Below are 19,934 nucleotides of genomic sequence, written 5' to 3'. Positions count from 1 at the left end.
ACCCCAAAAAAAAAAAAAAAAAAAAAAAAAAAAAAAAAAAAAAAGTCAAAGTCAATTAAACCAGTGAAATAAAAATAAAATAAAATAAAAAAACATGGAATGGTGTACACAACATCCCATATTTTATTATTTTCCCTTTACAACACTGTAAAAAATACATAAGCCCTTGATGTATGTATGTTTCCTTGAGAAAGGTGCTGTGTGGCTCAGAGGTAGATTGGAGGCATGTGATGTGGTCAGCTGTAAGGTAACAACATGTTTTCCCATAAAAACAGAGAAAATAGGCACATAAATTCCATATAAACTGTCAGTGTGTCAGCTATGCTAACACTAGAGGAGCCGGTGCCCTGGAGCTATGCTAACTTATACACTTCATTTTTCAAACACATACTTCTTGAATACACAAAGCTAAGCTGTAGTCAGGCTACTTCTTTACTTCTTTTCTTCTTTTCCCATCTAGCAGTTGACCCCACCCCCACTCCTTCAGATATCTGTTGCTTTAATAAAGCAAAAGCAGAGGACACTAACAAAAGAGGGAAGAGGGTATCAAGAAGAGATCCTTACATGTGGTTGCCGTTTTGGGCAAGCATAGCATTTTCTTAGTCCTTTGTATTAAGAACCAAACCCCACTGAATTGAATCTAAAGAGCATCATGATACTAAGTCTGTTGCTATAAAGGTCAGGAGTACAGAGGGGACTGGGAGGAGTTATTTCTTCTCCCTCTTCTTCCTCTCCTTCCTCCTATTTTCTTCTCCTCCTTTTCCTTCTTTTGTTTTGCCATTTCTTGGTCATTTGGGGATGGCTTTTAGGATATAAACTAAAGTTATTTGAGAATAACACCCAGGATCTAATAAAAACATTTTTCTATGACTAGTAACTCTATGTATAATGTTATTGAAAGCTAACGTCACAGATCTGAATTCAGGATCATTTGTTAAAGTGAAGCAGAGTTGAAACTAGCTTCTTCTGGCCTCCTCCCTGGGGTGGTCCAGGTTTGCTGAAGTGTGTGTATGTTGTGGGGGTTGGTGGTTGGGGGAGTACTAAACCTGGGGTCCAAATTTTAATTCCTGTTTTCAAATTTCTCTATTTGAGTGTTTTGGTAGGTATTTTGTGAAACTATAACTATAACCAAACTCCAAATGTCCCTTATATCATGACAACTGACTACATGTCTAATTCAACCATGGAGGGTCCCAGGGTCCAAGGCCCTGATTTTTTATGTGAAACATTTTCCTGAACAACCTGGGATTAAATTTCTTTTTCAGATCACACAGGCTCAGCATGTTTATGCTACAGAATTATAAGGCTGCTGTGATTACTAAGTGAAATACGAAATATGAATAATATATAAGAAAAAGTTTCTTGTGATCTTCAGGCATGAGGAAGTATTGGGTCTTTGACAAATTTTGAGCTCATGATTTTGAAGGCATACTTAGACTAATTTGAATCTAAATATACTTGCTGTTTTCTTTTTAAATATGGAGTTTTAGGGTCCCACAATTTAAAATGTGTCTGACAGTCTGTTTCTCATCTAGGATTATGACAATGTTAAAATGAAGGAGAGCAGGAATTACTGGCTCAAGATGGCAGATTAGAAGGATGTGCCCTCACGCCCTCTTGCAAAGTACCAGGATCACAACTAACTGCAGAACAATAATCCACAGGAAGACACTGGAACTCATCCATATCCAAAGACAAAGGAGAAGTCACAGTGAGATGGTAAGAAGGGTGCAATCACAATAAAATAAAATTCCATAACTGCTGGGTGTGTGACTCACAAGCTGGAGAATATTCATACCGCAGAATTCCACCCACTGGAGTGAAGGATCTGAGCCCCATGTCAGGCTTCCCAACTTGGGGGTCAAGCAATGTGAAGAGGAATACCTAGAGAACCAGACTTTGAAGGCAAGTGGGATTTGACTGCAGGACTTCGACAGGAGTGGGGGAAACAGAGACTCCACTCTTGGAAGGCACACACAAAGTAGTGTGTGCATTGGGACACAGGGGAAGCACCAGTGACCCCATAGGAGACTGAACCAGACCAATCTGCTAGTGTTGGAGGGTCTCCTGCAGAGAGGGGGGTGGCTGTGGCTCACCTTGAGGACAAGCACAGTGGCAGCAGAAGTTCTGGGAAGTGCTCCTTGGCGTGAGCCCTCCCAGAGTCCACCATTAGCCCCACCAAAGAGCAAGGAAGGCTCCAGTTTTGGGTTGCCTCAGGCCAAACAACCAACATGGAGGGAACCCAGCCACACCCATCAGCGGACAAGCAGATTAAAGTTTTTCTGAACTCTGCCCACCAGAGCAAGACCCAGCTCTACCCATCACCAGTCCCTCCCATCAGAAAACTTGAACAAACCCTAGGATAGCCTCATCCACCAGAGAGAAAACAGCAGAAGCAAGAAGAACTATAATGCTGCAGGCTGTGGAACAAAAACCACATTCACAGAAAGATAAAAAAGATGAAAGGGCAGAGGTCTATGTACCAGATGAAGGGACAAGATAAAACCCCAGAAAAACAACTAAATTAAGTAGAGATAGGAAAACTTCCAGAAAAAGAATTCAGAATAATGATATTGAAGATGATCCAGGACCTCAGAAAAAGAATGGAGGCAAAGATCGAGAAGATGCAAGAAATGTTTAACTAAGATCTAGAAGAATTAAAGAACAAACAAACAGAGATGAAAGACCTGGAAGAATTAAAGAACAAAAACTTAGAGGAATTAAAGAACAAACAAATAGAGATGAACAATACAATAACCAAAATGAAAACTACACTAGAAGGAATCAATAGCATTTGCATCATAGGGGTCCCAGAAGGAGAAGAGAGAGAGAAAGGATGCAAGAAAATATTTAAAGAGATTATAGTCGAAAACTTCCCTAGCATGGACAGGGAAATAGATACCCAAGTACAGGAAGTGCAGAGAGTCCCAGGCAAGATAAACCCAAGCAGAAACACACCAAGAAACACAGTAATCAAAATGACAACAATTAAAGACAAAAAAATTATTGAAAGCAACAAGGGAAAGACAACAAATAACATACAAGGGAACTCCCATAAAGTTAACAGCAGATTTCTCAGCAGAAACTCTACAAGCAAGAAGGGAGTGCCATGTTATACTTAAAGTGATGAAAAGGAAGAACCTACAACCAAGATTACTCTACCCAGCAAGGATCTCATTCAGATTCCATGGAGAAATCAAAAGCTTTGCAGACAAGCAAAAGCTAAGGGAATTCAGAACAACCAAACCAGATTTACAACGAATGCTAAAGGAACTTCTCAAAATGGGAAACACAGAGAAGAAAAGGACCTACAAAAACAAACCCATAACAGTTAAGATAATGGTAATAGGAACATACATTCGATAATTTCTTAACATGAATGGATTAAATGCTCCAACCAAAAGACACAAGCTCACTGAATGGATACAAAAATAAGACCCATATATATGCTGCCTAGTGCTACCACTTCACACCTAGGGACACATACCAACTGGAAGTGAGGGGATGGAAAATGATATCTGTGAAAATGGAAATCAAAAGAAAACTGGAGTAGCAATACTCATAACAGATAAAATACACTATAAAATAAAGAATATTACAGGAGACAATGAAGGACACTACATAATGATCAAGGGATCAACCCAAGAAGAAGATATAACAATTATAAAATATATATGCACCCAACATAGGAGCACCTCAATACATATGGCAACTGCTAACAGCTATAAAAGAGGAAATAGACAGTAACACAATAATAGTGGGGGACCTTAACACCTTAGATCATATCTTGGGTCATAAATGAAGCCTCAGTAAGTTTAAGAAAATTGAAATCATATCAGGCATCTTTTCTGACCACAACACTATGAGATTAGAAATCAGTTACAAGGAACAAAAACGTGAAAAACACAAACATATCGAGGATAAACAACACTTTACTAAATAACAAAGAGATCACTTAAGAAATGAAAGAGGAAATCAATAAATACCTAGAGATAAATGGCAATGAAAACACGATGATCCAAAACCTAGGGATTCAGCAAAATCTGTTCTAAGAGGGAAATTTACACAAATAAAAGCCTATCTCAAGAAACAAGAAAAATCTCAAATGAACATTATAACTTTACACCTAAAGGAACTGGAGATGGAAGAACAAACAAAACCCAAAGTTAGTAGAAGGAAAGAAATCACAAAGATGAGAAGATAAACAAAATTGATAAACCATTAGCCAGACTCATCAAGAAAAAGAGGGAGAGGACTCAAATCAATAAAATTAGAAATGAAAAAGGAGAAGTTACAACAGACACCACTGAAATACAAAACATCCTAACACACTACTACAAGCAACTTTGTGCCAATAAAATGGACAACCTGGAAGAAATAGACAAATCCTTACAAAGGTATAAGCTTCCAAGACTGAACCAGGAAGAAATAGAAAATATGAACAGACAAATCACAACTAATGAAATTGAAACTGTGATTAAAAATATTCCAACAAATAAAAGTCCAGGACCAGATGACTTCACAGGTGCATTCTATCAAATATTTAGAGAAGAGCTAACACCCATCCTTCTCAAACTCTTCCAAAAAATTGCCAGGGAAGAAACACTCCCTAACACATTTGATGAAGCCCCCATCACATTGATACCAAAAACAGTCAAAGATACTATAAAAAGAGAAAACTATAGACCAATATCACTGATGAATATATATGCAAAAATCCTCAACAGAATACTAGCAAACAGAATCCAAGAACACATTAAAAGGTTCATACGACATGATCAACAGGGATTTATCCCAGGGATGCAAGGATTCTTCAATATACGCAAATAAATCAATGTGATACACCATATTAAAAAACTGAAGATTAAAAAACATATTAGCATCTCAATAGATGCATAAAAAGCTTTTGATAAAATTCAATACCCATTTATGATAAAAACTCTCCAGAAAGTGAGCATAGAGGGACCCTACCTCAATGTAATAAAGGCCATATATGACAAACAGCAACCATCATTCTCAATGGTGAAAAACTGAAAGCATTTCCTCTCAGATCAGGAATAAGACAAGGATGACCAGTCTCACCACTATTAATCAACAGAGTTTTGGAAGTCCTAGCCAAGGCAATCAGAGAAGAAAAAGAAATAAAAGGAATACAAATTGGAAAAGAAGTAAAACTGTCACTGTTTGCCGATGACCTGACACTGCACATAGAGAATCCTAAAGATGCCATGAGAAAACAACCAGAGCTTTTAAAGGAATTTGGTAAAGTTGCAGGATACAAAATGAATGCACAGAAATTTCTTGCATTCCTATACACTAATGTTGAAAAATCTGAAAGAGAAACTAAGGAGACACTCCCATTTACCATTGCAACAAAAAGAATAAAATACCTAGGAATAAATCTACTTAGGGAGACAAAAGACCTGTATGCAGAAAACTATGACACTGATGAAAGAAATTAAAGATGATACCAACAGATGGAGAGATATACCATGTTCTTGGATTGGAAGAATCAATATTGTTAAAATGGCTACACTCCCCAAAGCAATCTACAGATTCAATGCAATCCCTATCAAATTACCAATGGCATTTTTTACAGAACTAGAACAAACAATCTTAAAATTTGTATGGAGACACAAAAGACCCTGAATAGCCAAAGCAGTCTTGAGGGAAGAAAGCGGAGCTGAAAGAACAGACTCCTTGACTTCAGACTATACTACAAAGCTGCAGTAATCAAGACAGTATGGTACTGGCCCCCAAACAGTAATATAGATCAATGGAAGAGGATAGAAAATCCAGAGATAAACTCACACACTTATGGTCACCTTATCTTTGATAAAGGAGGCAAGAATATACAATGGTGAAAAGACAGCCTCTTCAATATGTGGTGCTGGGAAAACTGGACAGCTACATGTGAAAGAATGAAATTAGAACACTCCCTAACACCATAAAAAAAAAAACTTAAAATGGATTAAAGATGTAAATGTAAGGCCAGACACTATAAAACTCTTAGAAGAAAACATAGACACAACTCTCTATGACATAAATCCTTTTTGACCCACCTCCTAGAGAAATGGAAATAAAAACAAAAATAAACAAATGGGACCTAATGAAACTTAAAAGCTTTTGCATAGCAAAAGAAACCATAACAGGATGAAAAGACAACATGCAGAATGGGAGAAAATATTTGCAAAAGAAGCAATTGAAAAAGGATTAACCTCCAAAAAATACAAGCAGCTCATGCAGCTCAATATCAAAAAAACAAACAACCCAATTGAAAAATGGGCAGAAGACCAAATATACATTTCTCCAAAAAGATATACAGATTGCCAACAAACACATGAAACGATGCTCAACATCACTAATCATTAGAAAAATGCAAATCAAAACTACAATGGTGTATCACCTCACACCGGTCAGAATGGCCATCATCAAAAAGTCTACAAACAATAAATGCTGGAGAGAGTGTGGAGAAAAGGGAACCTTCCTGCACTGTTGGTGGGAATGTAAGTTGATACATCCACTATGGAGAACAGTATGGAGGTTCCTTAAAAAACTACAAATAGAACTACCCTAGGACCCAGCAATCCCACTGCTGGGTATATACACTGAGAAAATGATCATTCAAAAGAGTCATTTACAACAATATTCATTGCAGCTCTGTTTGCAATAGCCAGAACATGGAAGCAACCTAAGTGTCCACTGACAGATGAATGGTTAAAGGAGATGTGGCACATATATACAATGGAATATTACTCAGCCATAAAAAGAAATGAAATTGAATTTTTTGTAATGAGGTGGTTGGACCTAGAGATTGTCACACAGAGTGAAATAAGTCAGAAAGAGGAAAAACAAACACCATATGCTAACACATATATATATGGAACCAAAAAAAAAAAAGGGTTCTGAGGAAGCTAGGGGCAGGACACGAATATAGATGCAGATGTAGTGAATGGACTTGATGACACAGGTGGGTTGAAGGATAAGCTGGGACGAAGTGAGAGAGTGGCATAGACATATATACACTACCAAATGTAAAATAGATGGCTAATGGGAAGCAGCCACATAGTATAGGGAAATCAGTTTGGTGTTTTTTTGTCTGCCTAGAGGGGTGGGATAAGCAGGGTGGGAGTGAGACACAAGAGGGAGGAGATTTGGGGATATATGTATATGTAAAGTTGATTCACTTTGTTATACAGCAGAAACTAACACACCATTATAAAACAAATAAATATTTTTTCCAGGCGTCCTGTAAAATAGACATGTCTGATGTGTTGTAACAATGCCTTAATTCTAAGGAGCCATTTAAAGTTACTATCTTGGGGACCAGGTGTATGCAGTGGGGAGAAAAGAACAGTGTAGTCCAATCAACAGGCATGACACTCATCCATTCTTTCATCTTTTCAGTCTCCCAACATTGACTCAGATTAATCAAATATTTATTGAGCACTTACTATACATCATGCTCCATAAGTAGCTTTCAAATTATACTTATTAACAAGACTGATGGACTCTAACGACAAGAAAGATGGTTTTGTAAAGTGAATTTTTTCACCTCATGAGTAATGTAATCAGGCATAAACATGTCAAGGTTACTAGAGTTCTTTCATTCATGACATGATCACACTCCACAGCTAGAGGCATGAGAACTGTAATCTCTTAGAACTTGGTTCTCAAATTTTGACATGTCATAGGAAAACTGCAACCCAATCCAGGCCTACCAATTAGAATGGGAAGGGTTAGGGGTGGGCAGCAGAGCAGGAGGAAGCAATTTTCCCTGATGATTCTAATGAGCTGTGTGATAAGTCCTGCTCTATTTGGAGGGGCTGGTACTAGCTAGACAGAAATATTTATCCTAGCTATAAAGGCTAAAGTTCCTGGAATGTCCTCAACAGGAGAGGAAGAGTGAATTGGGAGAGTGATAAAATGGGATTCAAGGCAGACATACTATGTGTGTTAGTTTAGCTGAGGAATAGAGGAGGAAAGAAGATAGCTGAAAGTTCCTCCAAAGAAGCTACACCTATAGGTAGGAAGAAGTTACTAAACCTCACCCTGTGACTGAGCTTGCTCACCAGTTCCTCTTTCCTGACAATGGATTGGAAACTGAGGTGGTTTGGGTCTACCTAAGGTGCTTCTGTTGGATATAGTTCACATGAAAAACAAAGACTGGAAGGATGAGGCTTCAGCAGACCACTCAACACTTCTGTATGTTCACCATTTCAGAGATTGCTCTCAAGTCTGTTTAGAGAGTTTGAACTACTGCAGTGGTAAGAGAGCTATTTAGAGGGAGGTGCTATAGCCCAGTGCTAAGTTCTGGCTTTAAGGTCACAGATCTGGTTTGAATTCCAGTTCTAACACTATGTAACCCTGTGGCTTTGGTGAAAGTTACTTAATGTCACTAAGCCCCAGTCTCCTCACCTTAAAAAAAAATAAAAGAAAAGAACTAGGAGCTGGCAAAATAAAATATTTTTTCTAAAGTGCTTGGAACAAAGTAAATGGTAACTATCGTTAAGCCTCTCTCCCTTCCATTAACAATAAAATGTATTCTTTAGGTCACTGTTATGCAAAAGTTAGTCCAATAAATTACTGGTGAATTAAATGATTACACTAACCTCTTTGCTTTTACATACTTTTACCAGTGTAAACAAATATGATCACACTTCTTGTTGGCTGACAGGTAATAGAGACGTATAATTCAAGCACCTTGAACGTGGCTGTATTTTGATGATAGCTGAGAAGTGTCCTTTGGCAGAGGAAGTACCATCAGTTTGTAAATCATCAAAGAAAGGAGCAGGGTAAAATGTTTGATGAGATTTTCATGGCATTATCATATAGATTACAACATAAAGAAGAGTTTGAATATATCTGAAGAAGTGTTTCAGGATTTACATAATGAATTAAAATAAAACGGCAGACTTAGGTCTGAATACTTTAAACAACATTCATCCATACCAGAGTCAGTGGTCTTCAGTGAATTCCATCTGCATTAAAGGGACCTGATATGTCTTGTTAATGGTGTTAATGGTGGAAGAATATCTAAAATTGAGAATTAACAGAATGTTCTTAACCTTTAGAAGGACAGAAAGATGGAAGGGACTCAGTAACTCAACTGTCTCTAAATGCTGTAAAATCTCAGATCTCTTAGGTAAATTGTGTAGGCAGGCTATTGGCTAGATTGTGGAAAATAATAAAATAATAAATTGGGTCATTACAGTCCTAAACACTTTCTTTTAAAATTGACTCCCTTCCCAAATACCCATAGAATTGTCTGTGAACTTCTCTTGATTCCCATTGTAGATCTTTTAAATCAGCTATTTTCATCTGCATCTTTCATAATCCTCCAACTTTGTTAAAATTTGTCTAATTTATAGGATAAATCTAACCATAGATTTTACGTCAACCAAAAATTGAGGTTGCTGATATACATGGACGTCATCTTACAGGGAGAACATTTGCATTTGAATGTTTGTCTTATGCAGGGCTGACTGATGCAGAAACTTCTGACTGCAGGGAGTTACACTTTTGGAGATCAATTAGGGATGTGGGTACGTTTCAAATGCCCCTGATAATACACAGTCGCATTCTCATCCAATATGTAGAGCTAGACCTAGATTTGAGATAAGACCTGGGCTGAATAACCTGCTGTTTTTTCTATATGGAGTAGTTGGCCAGGAGTGATCTATTCATTGATAATGTGCTTTCTTTGGTAAAGTGATTGCTCTACCATGAGAAAAGGGATGACCTTCTTGCCTGGATGGAGGACAAGCTGGCTTATGTGGGCACACATAATAGCTACACCTAAGACCCAGGAAGGGTTGCTGTCAATCAAACTGGTTACACTGAACCTGAGGGGAAAACCAGAGGCAGAATTTAGCACTAATTAAAGTCCATTTATGGCTACCTAATAGGCCCAAATATCAGTAGGAGGGTCTCTCAACAAATGAAAAAATATGGGCCTCGAAAAAATGTGGAGATTGGGAGGGATGATAGTGGTAAAGAGCCTTCTTAGAAGAGGCCATAGAGTTAGCTTCATTGAGTATGTTTGCTCTTGACATAGGGTGTGATTACCAAGTTACAGGGTAGAACTAGGTCATCTCTTTCACTTCTGTGAATCATTTTCTTTGTGATCTGAAGGTTACAACCAAAGCCTAAAAAAATAAAATAAAATAACATGCTCTTTACTTGGAGTTCACCAAGCAGATGTATAATTTTTCAGATTTGTGCAATTGTAATATGTTGGCAAGAAATACTCTAAGCACTCAATTCACAAATATACCTGCACAGCTTATATGTTTACCATTCTGACATTCCTAACAGGTGTCACTTGCCTTTACATTTGGTTTGTTATAAGGATTCAATTACTCAATATTATCTGAGTCATTACTTGCTATATACTCATGCATTTCCTTAATTTTTTTTTTACTAGTGAACTGCTATTGCTTTTTTTTTTTTAATTAATAGAGTTTCCAAATGATTAAGTCTAATCCTGTAGGAAGATTTTAAGCATTTTCAAAGGGAGGCATTATTTGTAAACTCCTTGGTATCTAAAGAGCACCAAAATTTGTTCTTTTTATAGCATGTATTCAATATATATTTGCTTTGAATAGCAGATGCCTGATTGATATCTGTTGCAAATAGCCAGTACTTAACCTATCATTACTCAGTGAGTGTCCAGGAACTTGGGTTCAAATCCTGCCTCTGGCATTAAAATTAATCAATGAAGTCTTATATTTTATGATGTCAGTAGCATTCATACTCTGCCTCTTCTTGAATGGCTCTCTGTAGCTTCCAGAATACAGTATGGTCTTCACCTCTGGTATTTGAGAACCACCCTTAACTGATCCAAAACAATATCTTCAAACTTAACTCATCTACTCCCCAATGCATATGCTTAATCTAGTCATCATAGAGTCTTTAGCATTCTTTAAACAACCATGTTCACTTCCATTGCCATATCATCAATCACATAGAAGCAGTATGGTGCACTGGAACACTACTGACTTTAAAGCAAGATAGATCAGTTCCAAGGTGTGTCACATGTTTTATAAACTAGGTTGATGAATATTGACTTTCAGGGTTGTGATGAAGATCAGAGATAAGATACAATGTGTCTAGCATAGGATGTAGACAAAACAACCTAATAAATGCAAATCTATTTATGAGAATAGAAGGTAGAAAATAAGGTCATATCGAGATAATTTAGGTGTGTGGCTACTTGAGCTAGAGAAAAGCACTGCACACACAGCCTCCTCTTCCTTTTTTACTCACACAAATTTCTTTCCAGCTCAGCTCAAATCTCAAATCTTCTGAACTCAATGGTTTTCATCATGCATTCTTATATTGATTTACATTGTTCTAATTACTAAAGTTAAATAAGAGCTCAAAATGCTCATAGATTCAGTATAAACTTTTTTTTTTTTAGTATCTACAAGAAAGATGATCCAAAAGAAACACTTGGCTGTTCCAAGAATCTAATTCACATGCTTTCTATAAAAATGAAAGAATCCATATGTGTATAAATCAGGAAAACAAAAGAAAAAAGGGAAAAGAAAAGTCTCATTTTGAGACCTTGATAAACGTATTTCCATTTATCAAGCATCTAGTATTTGTTGGATTTTCCTTCATTTCCTGTTGCTTAGTTTCAGACCTTTGATTTCTTGAATAAAGTAGGAAGACTGTGGTCTGATCAATTGTAGCAGAGTGAAAAGGAGTCCTAAGGTAATTTTCAGGTAAGTTGAAGCAAGAAACACAAAGCAAAACTCTCTAAAGTACATAATTCTCTAAATAAAGCATTTTTAGGGTCTAAAGTCTCTGGGTGATGCCCCCAATTCCCAACTAGATTGTGTACAGAGAACTGTCCCAAGCACAGGAATTCTAAAAGAAGAAAATGAGACTGCATAGCTCCTGACCTTCACCTCATCCCCTTCCCTTTTAAAGACGAGGCTGAGGCTCCTCACATAGACTCTGCCCCAGATGAGAAAGAACAATCAATGTCCCAACTACAAGAGGTTTTCCTGGGGTTAATCTTACTAGTTATTGAAAGCCACCCAGGACAATTGCTATTCACTCTTTTCTTAAAGGAGAGAGGACTCCAAATTTTACCATCATCTTTTTTCCCAAAACTGTGGTCACTCACGTTGCCCTTTCACTTTCATCTAACTTCAGGGAGGCAGTGGTTACAAAGACAAGCAGGCAGGCAAACAAAGAAAAAAATGTAAGGCGATCAAGGTCTCACAGTTGGAACACTTTGTGGCAAAATGATGATAAGTCATGTCACCCAGATGTCTTGCTTGCCTTACTGTCACCTCACTTTTTTCCATTTTTATTCATTTTTCAATGTTTTAATAAATAACTGAAAACCTGTACATTCATCAATTGCTTTAATTTTTCATCTGCAAACCATATTTTTTTATGAATAACCTCTAATTAACAGCCACAACAGGACTACAAATGTTGCTATATTGCACACTACAGATTTTGTTATTTTTTATTTTAATAGTTTCTTGCATTTGGGGAAAGAGAGAACCCAGGCAGACATGTCTGTTCAGAGGAATTTAAAATAAGCATAATTCCAGTCCCATCCTTTAAGAGTGGAGAGTATTGTACTACTCATCAGCCAGGGCATTTGACTGTGAAGTTGAAGACAGGAATATTTAATTACTGTCAGTAAACAGAAACCCAGTGAAGAGTGTTTGTGTCAGTTAGATGCCAATGAAACTAAGCCTTTCTTAGATGGTGAGGATCGATTTAAGTTTTTTCCCCTTCTCCAGATTTTTGCTATGACAGAATGACATACTCTTCATTCAGCCACTCAAGCAAAAGAATGACTAAGGATCCAATGAAGGTCAAATAGTTTTCCAGTCAGCTGATGCTGTTTCAGACCGACTTAACACTCCTCAACAAAATGGCTGGACAAAAAGTTTGGCTCTGAAGACCTTAAGGGGAACCTTTCTGGAGACAACCTGCCCTCACTTCCTATGTCCCCGAAATACACACTTAAAGAGAACTTTCCAGTGGGTGGTTGTACTTTCTCACAAGGTCCCGCCCTTACCTTTGTGTGAAGTTGAAACATCTTGTGACTTTCATTCTACAATGCTGTCGCTTTCCTTGTCTCGCACCATTGTTGGGCTCTGGCTTTATTTCTCATCAATGTCAGTGCTCCCCAGGGAATTAGTTTTTCTCTTTCCCTGAATGAACGAATGTTTTCCCTAAATGCAATCTGGAAATACATGGCTTTTCTAACAAAGTCATAAGGGAGGACTCTCCAGGAGGTGGGAACATTTACATAAAACAAATCTCAAAGAGACTAGCGAGTCATTCTGTTCCAAGCTCTATTAACAGGCCAGAAGAGCTTCTTGCCTCTGACCTCTGATACTTTAGACTGTACATTTTTCAATATAGCTTCACATTCTTGAGAGGTACACTGACGGGAGAAAGTCAGGGAGGATTTTGCCAAATATCCTCTAGTGTGCAAAAATCTGACAAAGGACAATAGGCAGCTGCGTGTAGAAGATCTTCTCATTTGGGGGTATATAATCCAAGACATTATTAGCTGAATTTAGTGGGTTCTTGAAGTTTTATTTTTGTTGTCTTGAAAAGTCGCCTGACAGCCAGCCTGCCTCAGCAGAAATCCCACTTGACTGTTTGGCCCCTAGGACCCTCTCCAGTCTCTAATTCCTCTACCAGCCTTTTGAAAGATATGTCTTCTATTTTTACCCTCCTCTTTCCAGATTTTTCCACTTTAAAAATGTGAAGAATTAGTGGATTCTTTTAAAATGTCTGTCAAGGTAAAGAACAGCAATGCTTAACAGTGTGTTTTGCATTTAGCTAAAGCAATTTCACACATATTTACTCATTCATGTCTGCTCCTTCTTTTACAGATTAGAACATGTATTATAATTGATATATACTTGATATATAAATTTTTTTAGAAGACATGAGTTGTTGCATTATTTGCACATTATTTGCATTATTTGACTTCACTTTATAAGTCATTGATAAGTCAACACATGGGTAGAACTTCCTAACTCCTTTGACGGGATTTATTCTACTACATGTTTATAGTGCCTCTCTGTTTTCAAGTCTAGTTAAGTATTATTGATTGAAGAAGTCACTCTTCAAGTGAGCTGTTATTAACCCTAGTTAATAACTAGAGTTATAATAACTTATAACTCTAGTTATAAGATGAAGAATATGGCCCCCACTGAAGGAGAAAGAGATTAAGGAAAATAACAACAGATCTGCTGGATAAAAGCTGCCAATGGCAGGAATTATGTAATTTAGTAAATCATAATTCTACCACTTTAAAAAAGCAATGTAGCATTTGTAACTGAGCTTACCAAATAACCTCAATTTCTCTACTAAGTTGGAATTGCTTGAATATCAATATTACAATATACCTTTAAAGTGAAGAAAATGTTAATTTTAAAAGATGATTGTGCTGGTTGATTTGGGTTTTGTGAATGTACTACATATGTGAATAAACCTGGAGTGCCCTACTGCTTCTGGCTGCAGCCACAGAATCTGGTCAATGACCTTATGTCTTTTCAGGTAGACCTGACATGGAAGGTGCACAGATATGAATTTAGTTCTGTTTGCACCATTTTCTAGCAGTGTAACTGTAAGCATATTACTTAATCACACTCAGCTTGTTTTCACATTTATAAAATAAGGAAAAGAAAACCTCTCTGCAGTGGGAGAATTAAGTAAAATAATTCACATACAGGAGTTAGTGTTTAATTAATACATGGTAGTATTATACTACTATTTTATTTTCTCTGTGTTTTCTTCCTTTTTCCACAAAGACAAAGAAGGTAAAACAGCTAAGAAATATTGACACCACTAGTGTGGGTGAACAGCCTTTTTCTAGAATTGCCTTTGGATACAGTGCTCTGATCTTGAATCTTCCACCACCTGACTCAAATCATGGGCTACTCAGTTTATTAGTTATGTACCCCATTGCACCACGATGCAAAATTACTGAGAATGTGAAGGTCAGTAGTCAGTAAAATTCTAAGTAATGTGTTGAGACAGGGGGAAAATATACTGTTTTTTAATCCAGCTAAAATCAGTCTAAAATAATTTTGTTCTTGTAAAACCACAAAAATCACAAAAAATGAGGCCTTGTTTGTCAGAAATGCTAAAGTACATAGGAGGTAAGCAGCGACTAAGAAGAAAAAGATAGCTTGACTTTAGATGCTAAAAATACCTGAGGCTCATTTATATATGAGAACGTTAAATTGTGTCTCCAACCCAAATCCCCAAATTCCTGCAGCATATATCTATTTTATTGTTTTGCTTTGTTTCTCTTCAAATGTTCAAATCTTCCCTTTCTTTTAGAAACTGTCACATCCTACTCCACCAGTCACATCCCACTCCACCAGTCACATGACTACCACTGGAACTGCCATGTGAGTATAAATATGGTACAACTCCAGGTGACATCTCCCACGTTGACTGTGTATAGTTTATAATGTAAATGGTATGCCATATGATTATGTAAGCAGTGGCCCTGGTACAATATGAGCCTGCTGTTGACCACAATTCGTTGATCCAGGAATTTACACATGATTCAAGAATTAAAAGATACCAAAAGTCCTATTATCCCAAACTACTAAAACCCATTAATCCAAGATAGTTCTTCCTTTCCTAAAGTTTGGATATTCAAAACCTTCTTGGATACTCTGATAAATCCTAATATCTTTCTGGTAGTTTCTCTCTTGCTGCATGAGGTAGCAAGATTCAACTTTCCTCAACCTGAGTAAAACAATGAAGAACCTAAACTGATAAACCATTCTAACCTCACATTCACATCCTCACACAAACCAGACATGTGGAGCAGATGTACTGCCTGTCCATTTCTCAAGACCCAGATCATTATGACTGAGGATGTAGGCTCTGGGTTTAAATTTTCTTTACCTAGATCCTGATACCACCATTTATTCAAACTGCATTGTGCAAAATACTTAATATCAGTGCCTCAGTTTCTTCATCTGTAAAATAGGAATAATAGTACCTGTTAGTGTTGTTGAGAGGGTGAAACATTTGCACATATACTAGTTTGCTCTTTATAGTGTCAGTTGTTATTATTCAGAACCTGTGAAGTCGTCTGAAATATCTCTGGTAAATTCTCCAATCTCCATTTGGTATAATTACATTTTGTGTGTGGGTGTGTGCTGCCACTTTCTCCTGAACTGTCTTCCATTAAATGTCTTAATACATTGCTTTACACTTACAATTACTTATGTATCCATCTCCCTTTCCTATTTGTGATGTCCTTGAGGGGCAAGGCCCGTGTCTATTTCACTTTTACCCAGAATGCCCAGCTAGAACAATGTCTGTCAAATAACAGTGCTCAATAAATACATTTGATGAAAGATAATTAACAAAATTAATAAAAAACTACTATACAAAATACATTCAGCTGTTTATAATTATGTTTTTTTTTCTCTCATAATTGATTCAAATGTTTCTCCATTCATGCACTTATTTGGAAGATTTGTAGCTAGAAAGCTACAGTGTGGTATGTTCTGTGGAAATATAAAATGAATAACAATCTCTAACCTCTAAAGCAGCTTGCAATACAAGAGGGGATAAAGCAGATCCCCAAATTGCTGTAATATAAAGTGGAAGGTGATGGGTTTCATAATAGAGGCACTAGGAAATTGCTATAAGATCTAGAAGATGTAGAGATCATTTTAGGCTGCAAACTTGAAAACGTCTTCAAGGAGGAAGTGCATGTGAGGTAGTTCTTAGAGAAATGAGTATGCTTTCAATAGACTGAGAAACTATTTCCTCAAATCGGAAAGGTCTGCAGGTTAATGAATTTCTGCTAAGTATGACTATTACTGACAGTTCCTGTCTGTCAAATGAATGCAACCACAGTCTTTGGCTTGGGTTTGATAAAGGTAGAGGGCAGGAAAAGAGATCTGTGTTTGCTTAGGCTTCTACTTTCGCAATGAGCCACGTTAGCACTACCTAAATCTCTCTGCAGATTGAAAAACTTAGTTTGTTTTAGTTTCACTCTGAACAGAAATCAATACTGTAAAAATAATTTTGATATCCATTATAAACAATGATTATGCAACTGACATTTTCTTTGAGTTGTTTCCTTAATGTAGTTCGTTGCAGGAAAAAATCACTATCTGGGATTCTACCTAGGATTATTCCTAGGAAGGAATTATCATCCAACACATATTTAGTGAGTGCCTACCATGTACCAGACATGCCCTCCATTGGATTTTTTTGGTCAAGAATATTTGATTGAGGTATAATTTATGTTCAATGAAATGCACATTTTTAAAGAGTGTGGTTTCATCGGTTTTAACAAAAGCATGCATCTGTGTATCTCACGCCTCTATCAGGATATAGAACATTTTATCACCCCAGAAAGTTTTCCTACCTTGTAAGTCCCCATCCCCTGAAAACAACTATTCATCTGATTTCTTTTACCATAGATTCGTTTTGCCTGTTCTGATATTTCCTGGAAACAGAATCATGCTGTATTCTTTTGTGTCTTATTCTTTCACTCAGTATACTTTTTTGAGATTCTTCTATGCTGCTTCATGTATCAGTAGTTCCTTTTTGTTGCTACATATTATTCCTTTGTGTGAATAAAACAATGTATTTTTAATATGTTTTTCTACTGCTGGACATTTGAATTGTTTTACCTTTTAGCTATTGTGACTAAAGTTGCTTTGCACATTCTTGACAAATTTTTTTGTGGACATAACATTTCTTTTGGGTAAATACCTAAGAATGCGATTGTTAAATCATAGAATATATGTATGTTTAACTTTATGAGCAATTGCCAGATCTATTTCCAAAGTGTTTGAACAATTTTACAATTCCACTAGCAAAGTTTGAGAGCTCTGGTTGCACAACATTCTTTCCAACTAACATCTGGTATTGTCAATTTTTTTAAAAAAAATTTTATTTTATATTGGAGCGTAGTTGATTAAAAATGTTGTGTTAGTTTCAGGTGTACCTAATTAAACTCAAAAGCTTTTGCACAGCAAAGGAGACCATAGACAAAATGAAAAGACAACCCACAGAATGGGTGAAAATATTTGCAAATGATACAACCATTTTTAATTTTAGCCATTTTGGTGGGTGTATAACATTGTCTCATTGGGATTTCATTTTACATTTCACTGATAAGAAGTAATGTTGAGGGTTTTTTCATGCTCTTATTATAGATTTGTATATCTTCATTTATGAACTGCCTGGTAAAGTTCTTCACACATTTTAAAAATAGGGTTTTGTTTTTACATTGACTTTTCTAGGTTGTTCATTCTGGATGAATCCTTTATCACACATACGTATTACAAATTTTTTTTTTCTCAATATGTGGTTTACATTTTCATTTTCTTAACAATGTTTCTTAATGAAAGGACTTTTTAATTTTGAGAAAGTAAAATGTATCAGATCTTAATTATGGATATGCTTGCTATGCTGTAAGAAATCATTGCCCACCTTATGATCTCCTATGTTTTCTTCTAGAGCTTTACATATTTAACTTTAAGTTTAGCACTATAAGCCATCTAGAATTTAATTTTGTGTGGTGTTAAGTTAGAGGTTGAGTTCTCTCTGTCTCTCTCTCTTTTCCCTATATGAGTGCAGTTGTTCCCGAAGAGTTTTTGAATGTTTCTTTTTCTTCACTGCATTGCTTTGACATTCTGAAATCAATAGAATGGATATTAATGGGTCTATTCCTGAAATTACCATTCTCTTCCATGAATCTATTTGCATTTCTTTATGTTATAACACATTGCTTAGATTAATATAGATTGACCTGAATATCAGTAGCATATGCTCCAAATTTGTTCTTTCTCAAGATTACTTTGCTCACATTAGGTCCCTTGCATTTCCAAATAAATTTTATTTTAATTTTTTTACACATCTTTATTGGAGTATAATTGCTCCACAATGCTGTGTTAGTTTCTGTTTTACAACGAAGTGAATCAGCCATATGCATACATATATCCCCATATCCCCTCCCTCTTGAGCTTCCCTCCCACCCTCCCTATCCCACTCCTCTAAGTCATTGCAAAGCACTGAGCTGATCTCCCTGGGCTATGCTGCTGCTTCCTACTCGCTATCTTTTATACATTTGGTAGTGTATATAAGTCAATGCTACTCTCACTTTGCCCCAGCTTCCTCCTCCTCCCCACCCACTGTGTCCACAAGTCCGTTCTCTATGTCTGTGTCTTTATTCCTGCCCTGCCACTAGGTTCATCAGTACCTTTTTTTTTTAAATTCCATATATATGCGTTAGCATATGGTATCTGTTTTTCTCTTTCTGACTCTGTATGACAAACTCTAGGTCCATCCACCTCACTACAAATAACTCAATTTTGTTTCTTTTTATGGCTGAGTAATATTCCATTGTATATATTTGCCACATCTTCTTTATCCATTCATCTGTCGATGGGTATTTAGGTTGCTTCCATGTCCTAGCTATTGTAAATAGTGCTACAATGAACATTGTGGTATATATCTCTTTTTGAATTATGGTTTTCTCAGGATATATGCCCAGTAGTGGGATTGCTGGGTCATATGTTAGTTCTATTTTTAGTTTTTTCAGGAACCTCCATACTGTTCTCCATAGTGGTTGTATAAATTTACATTCCCACCAACAGTGCAGGAAGGTTCCCTTTTCTCCACACTCTCTCCAGCATTTATTGTTTCTAGATTTTTTGATGATAGACATTCTGACCTGTGTGAGGTGAAACCTCACTGTAGTTTTTTTTTTTTTTTTTTTTTTTTTTTTTTTTTTTTTGTGGTATGCGGGCCTCCCTCTGCTGTGGCCTCTCCCGTTGCGGAGCACAGGCTCCGGACGCACAGGCTCAGCGGCCATGGCTCACGGGCCCAGCTGCTCCGCGGCATGTGGGATCCTCCCAGACCGGGGCGCGAACCCGGTTCCCCTACATCGG

The sequence above is a fragment of the Physeter macrocephalus genome, chromosome 19 (assembly GCF_002837175.3).
Source record: "Physeter macrocephalus isolate SW-GA chromosome 19, ASM283717v5, whole genome shotgun sequence".
Taxonomy (NCBI): Eukaryota; Metazoa; Chordata; class Mammalia; order Artiodactyla; family Physeteridae; genus Physeter; species Physeter macrocephalus.
The sequence above is the reverse complement of the archived record's forward strand: the minus strand, read 5'-3'. Positions refer to the sequence as shown.